The 6,000-nt window shown below is 44.8% G+C and overlaps 1 protein-coding gene across 7 annotated transcripts in view; it reads right to left on the bottom strand.

The window, feature by feature from the left end:
• Positions 1 to 5,486, bottom strand: part of PDS5B (PDS5 cohesin associated factor B) — a 197,241-nt gene extending 191,755 nt beyond the window's left edge. For 6 of the 7 annotated variants that reach the window (XR_007473087.1, XM_004282206.4, XM_033410139.2 and 3 more), the window contains exon 1: positions 5,347 to 5,475. The gene's annotated coding sequence lies outside the window, so the exon portion shown is untranslated. Of the gene's footprint in view, positions 1 to 5,346 lie in introns of all 7 variants that reach the window. The other variant, XM_004282205.3, reaches the window with a different exon arrangement.
• Positions 5,487 to 6,000: the final 514 nt, after the last annotated feature.

Here is a 6,000-nt window from a genome sequence, read left to right on the forward strand (position 1 = left end):
ACAAGGGGGGAGTGGTGAGACAGGACAAGTAGACAGTAGGAGATAGAGCTTACCCTATATGAAATTACTTGCCCTGACTCTCAAATCTCCCTTCCTGCCTTTATATAATCTTCCATTAAGACCAAGTTAAGGGCTTTCAATACTTAACCTCTGGTTATTGTTCAAAGTCTAGCACTGCAGCCTCTCCATTCAGAGCACTGCTCCCCCTCAACGTGCCACGGGCTCTGAAACCTTATTTCTCTCTAAAAGTTCCATCTCCCTCAAACCATTTTAGATGGGGGGGAGGGGTGCACAGATAACTTAACCTACTCAATCTAAAGTGCGCGCTGCAAGTAACCTCTGCCCAATAAGCATACAAAAATGTTTTCCCCTCCTCATAATCAACAAAATGCAAACCCAAAACAAGATACAAACTTCACATATCAAATCAGCAAAAGGCATAAAGTTTAATAAAGCCCAATGTTGGCAAACATGTAACAGTCATAGTCATATACTGTCGGTTTCTGTAAGTAGTTACAACCTACATACCACTCAAAAGGAGTCAGAATAAATTGTGGTGACACATGCATATAATACTCTAATCATTGTTTAAATTATGTTGATCTATATGTGCCAATATGAGAAGAGCTACATGACATCAACTACAGAAAAAAGTAAATTTCAGGAAAAAAGTAAACAATATAGCTTTTAATAACAACAAAAAAAAAGCAGTAAGTATAATACTATTTGCATAAATTTTTTGAAAAGTAAATTTTCTGAAAACTGTTAACAGTGGATTACCTTTTAGGGGGAAGAGATAAAGTAGCTTTTATTTTTATTTTCTGCACCACAAGAATTTCCTTATCATATACATGTATAACTTTTAACTTAAAATATACAATTCTTTAAAGTACTCTGTTCCCGCCAACCTTAACAACAACTCTCACTACCAACTCTCCATACACACCCCAACCCCCAGCCCAATATCTGAAGGTTAACTGAAATTGCCTGGCGGAATTTCAACTACTTAGGGATGCATTCTGTAAATACACTTTGGATATATATCTGGGACTTTTCTTTAAAAATCTCTTCCCTTACTTCTCTAAAACCACCTCTGAGATGAAAGGGAAAAAGAATCCCTACACTGCCCAGGGAACCACAAACTCTTGTTTCCTTTTGGGCCCCCTAACCATTCTCTCCAAGAGAGAGACAATGCTTGTGGTCATAATGTCCCCTCCTTCACTCTCCCACATAAAGAGCAACCTCAACTGTCACTGAAGAGGGAGGAAGGCCTGGCCATGGTAGAATCACTTAACAGCAGGGATCCTACTCTGGTTTTTCTCAGCTCTCATCACCTTGGTGCAAGTGGCAAACCACCACTCGAAACTTCTATAGGGCAGAGTCTCAGTCCTGTTTATTACATCATCCATGGTACAGTATATATATGAAACTTAGTATTTGTTCATTTTAACTGAATCAGGTCAGAGCAATCTCTGTCAAAGGGAAGCAAGTTAGTGGAGTACTTCTAGATCATGGTCCTTTAAAGATGCCTCAAATTAGCTTCCTGCTTATCAGTCTTTCCTCCACTCCCCTTGGCTGACTTATAAGTGTTACACAGCTAAACCAAGTATTTCTAATTACTGCTTATTACTGATGTCTAATCATTAGAGCACAATAACTATCATGGATATTTTTAAACATCTCAGAGTAATGGCTTTAAGATTTAAACAACTAAATTTAACTAATCTGAGTTTAATCTTCACGATTTTCTCACAGAGCATGATCATCCCTATCAACTGAAACAATTACAGCAAACTTATCCTTAATTTTGAACTAATTAGTGAGAAAGAGTTATAAAACCTTTTTAAGTATTGGGGAAAATGGTTATAATCAGGTGGTTCATGACAGTACAGTGTGAGGAAGAGCTGACCTCTACACTCCAAGGAAGCACAATTTTGAACCATTTGGCAACTTCTTAAATAAACTAAAAAAGTAAATATGTTCTCAGAGAAATTACTGGGTTTATTGTTAGACTAAGTATTTTTGGAATTTTTAACATTTCCAAACAGGAATACTCAAACCAAATACAATTTTCTCCAGACACCTACTGTAACTGGAAGCAAATGACTTGTGTAGCAAATTGAGTTTAAAAGTAAAAAAAAAGAAAGTAAAAAATAAAAAAAAAAACATTCATGCACACATGCATCTTATAACAAAATAAAGTTCAACACTAACTTCCAAATTACCCTGGCTTACAAGTTTAACAAAGAATAAATAAATGCCTTGTCAAATACTGTTACACAATGAAAGATCAAGCAACTCCAGGAGACAGAGACATGCAAGAGGTTATCTTCTGAGACAATTTAAGTGGACCGCATCCTGGATAGAAATTATTAAAACCAGACTCTGAAACAGATGGTTAACCTCGAAACTTTCTTGGTTGAATGAAAAAAAAGGGGGGAAAGGAGAAAGAATAATATGCTACCTGGCAATAATTTTAAATATTGCTTAAGTCCTGAATAAAACAATACAGACCACGTGGATACTTCTAAGCCTCCAGGAGATGTAAGGGCTGCCTCAATTCCACAAGAATATGACTGTGACTTTGAATAAATCAATCAAGTTACAATCTGAACCTAATTTCTCATGCATATAATGAGTTGGAGATCATCTAAATTTCCTTATAGCTCTCTAACACTAATAAAGGAAACACAAATTTATTCTTTTCTAACATAGATTATATACAGTACTTGTCATCCAAGCGAAATCAGTGAGCTCTCCTGTTAGTTCTAGGCACACATGATCAAAAGAAGTAGCACTGAAGAAGCCACAGGACAATCCTAATCTCCAAGAGGGAGAAGCAGAAAGAACACAATCTCCCAAAATATTCCCCTCTACACAAAGTTTTGGGTACCATTCAGTCTTCACCAGGGTAAGCCCTGTCTAATACAGCATATCACTTTATTTTAGGCTTAACAAATTATTGACAAAGCCTGGTCCTCAAAACATGACTCTTTGTATCCATTAAAGTTGCAAACCATTTTAAAATAAATTTAGAAATTAAAACTTTTATCCAACAGCCAACTCAGTAGAACTACTTGTCAAATATGCTTAGTACAAAACATTCCACGACAGCAAGGATCACTATCTTCACCACGTTATCTCCTCTAATTCTCGGGAAAAGTGAGGAAAAAGGCATAACCAGACAAGAATGAAAGTGACAGGAAGAGTCAAAAGCCACTGTAAAAAAACAAAGTTAACACAAGGAGAATCAACCTCAACAAAAAAGGAGAAAATAAGAAAGGGCACAAAAGTTCTTTAAGAAAAAATAAAGGCCAATACAAACACTACCTTGTCATTTAAAATACTCACACGTTCAAGTAAAACCCAGAGTATAATTTTTTAAACCATCAAAAAAGCACACACAAAAAATCACTATTTCAGTAATCAAAGAATATCTAATGTGCACCTTTTCTATATACATTCGTACATTTATTTTGAAAGAATAATGTTCTCATTTAAGGTTTTTTTTTTGAAAGAATAATGTTCTCAATTTTTTTTTTACAGTTAAGGTTTTCAAAATAAATCTACCTTTCTATAAGAAGTTCCATGTTGAAACTGTCACCTACATATTCATCACTATAAATTTTAATTAGGTTTTCTGCTATCACCAGACGACAGCAGATTAATCGTTCCACAAACTGACCTGCACACACCAGAGGAATGCTCATCTTATTGTCTAAAATTGCTAACATCTCCGACATATGTACTGCATAAATAAGTGTCCTTTCTAGCCCATATTTTGCCTAATACCATGTTTGTGCTTTTAACTATTTTACTTGACTACTGCTTACGTAAGTATAGAAAATGCTCTATCTTGGAACTTCATCTACATGTGTTGAGAACAATGATTATACTGCCATTCAAGTTTTAAATAATTATGACTTACAGCTCGCCTCATATATAAACACACTTGAACTTTTAGAAGTTATTAGGAAGACAGTAGAAGACCTCCAAAACTCACTCAAGACCACAGACCAACCTTCGAACGTAAAGGCTACATCCACAGTCTCCCAAACGGTTTAACAAACAGGGTTGGGTAGGGTCGTTCAGGACAGTACTGCCCATCCATCATTTCATAACAGAAGTGTGAGAAGAGCGTTCAAAGCACGTCCTTCAAAATCAAATAAAGGGTTCCCTTTCGGGAGTTGGTTAGGATGCCTAAACGTGTCAAGTAGGCAGGGACCTGCTCTTTCAAACCCTACCCCGAGTTTACACCGGCCGCGAAGGAACGCAGGAACAGGCAACTCTGAAGCCGACGAGGTGCAGCGTTTCAGGGTTCAGACCCATTCCCTCGAATAACTGTACCGCGGCTTAACGTAGCTTCAACGTATATACCAATAGGCAACAGCAGCAAGAAACCACAAACAAGCGTTTCCTCTCGACCAGAAACTTTTCAGGTGTCACTAAGATAAGAGACTGCAAAAATGTCAACTGTACAGCTGCACACCGTTTGCATGGTCGCTCCGACTCCGAGGCTTCCGAAAGGAAAACTAGAACTCAGTGGTGGCCCGGGAGAAGCCACTCCAGCCCGTGCTGGACTCTTCCTCAACTAGGTCCTCGGGTGCCTCCAGCACCAGCTCCAAGAGGCGCGGTAGGCGCGCTTTATCTCCCGCGACTGGCAAGTAACAGGATAAAAATGTCACTCGGTCGGCCCGTTGTCGTCGCCCGGAGCGGAGGCTGCACGGCGCGGGCGACCCAGCGGCGGGGGCGAGGGCGCCGAGGCCCGCACACCGCCCCGAGGTCAGCCCCGACCCGCGCTCCCCGCCCCTCGCCCGGAAAGGGGAAAACCCGCCCGCGGGAGGATTCAACAGGAGCGCCGCGCCGCCCGCCTGCCGCCCGGGAAACAGCCGCCGGGCTGCCGGGCGCTGGGGGAGGGGCGGCGGGGCGCGGGCGGCGGGGCGGCGGGCAGCCGGCGCGGACCCCCGGCCGCGCGCAAGGTCACCGCCCGCCGCCCGCCGCCCTCGTCGCCGCGGGCGCCCCAGCCCTGCCAGGGCGGCAAGTTTAATTTCCAGAGGCTGCGGCTGAGCCCGCGGCGTGGAGGGAGCGCGCCGGCCGTGGGGCCCTCCCCACCCCCACCGCAGAACCCGGCCCACGCCCCCGGCCCGCGCCCTACTCCTCCTGGCCCCGCCGCCGCCAGGCAGCCAGCGGCTGCAGCCCCCGATGCCGGGAGGCGAGTCTCGGCTGGCAGGCGGGCGGCGCTTGAGCCCCGCCACAGACTCAGCCGCGGTGGCGGGCGCTGAAAAATGGAGCGCGGCGACCAGAGGGAAGAGACATTTTCTTCCCGTTAACTGAATTGCTTCCTACCTCCGGGTGGCCGACTCGCTACTCCTCTCCGCTGCTCTCCGGGATCCGCCGCCGCCGCCGCCGCATCCAATCGCCTCCTCCCCCCCCTCCCCTTCCGCAGCCAGCCCGGCCGTTCCTCCTCCTCTCCGCTTCAAAATGGCGCCAAGCGCTATTCGGCGGCTGCTCCAATCGAACCGCCGCGGACAGCACCCGGGGGCAGGCAGAGCGCCGCGTGGGTGCGCAGCGCCCCCTGCCGACCGGACAGCCTCGCGCGCGCGCGCGCTCGCCGGCCCTTCCGCCCCGCCCCGTGCGCGCGCGCGTGCCCGCCTCCGCTCCGCCCCGCCCCGCCCGTCGCGCGCGCACGCAGCCACACGGGCACGCCGCCGCTGTAGCCGCGGTGGCGGCGAGACCGGCAGCTGTCAATGCTTTCTCGCTTCCTTGACGTTTGCCGAAAACCACATAAATTGTTATATATCTCTAGCCTTACAGATAAAAGTTGGGAATTTTTTAAAACAGTGAAATTGAGTACTAATGTTGTGCGAAGTAAATAAAATTGGTGTTTACTTTGCTCCTTACTTGGGAACTCTGACCTAGTCACCTCAAAATGCCATCAAATAGCTTTTTTCTGCACTGTGTGTGTAATGTCTTTACTTAATCCCACAGCTTTCCCGTTTT

This window comes from Orcinus orca, chromosome 18, assembly GCF_937001465.1.
Source record: "Orcinus orca chromosome 18, mOrcOrc1.1, whole genome shotgun sequence".
NCBI classification, from domain to species: Eukaryota; Metazoa; Chordata; class Mammalia; order Artiodactyla; family Delphinidae; genus Orcinus; species Orcinus orca.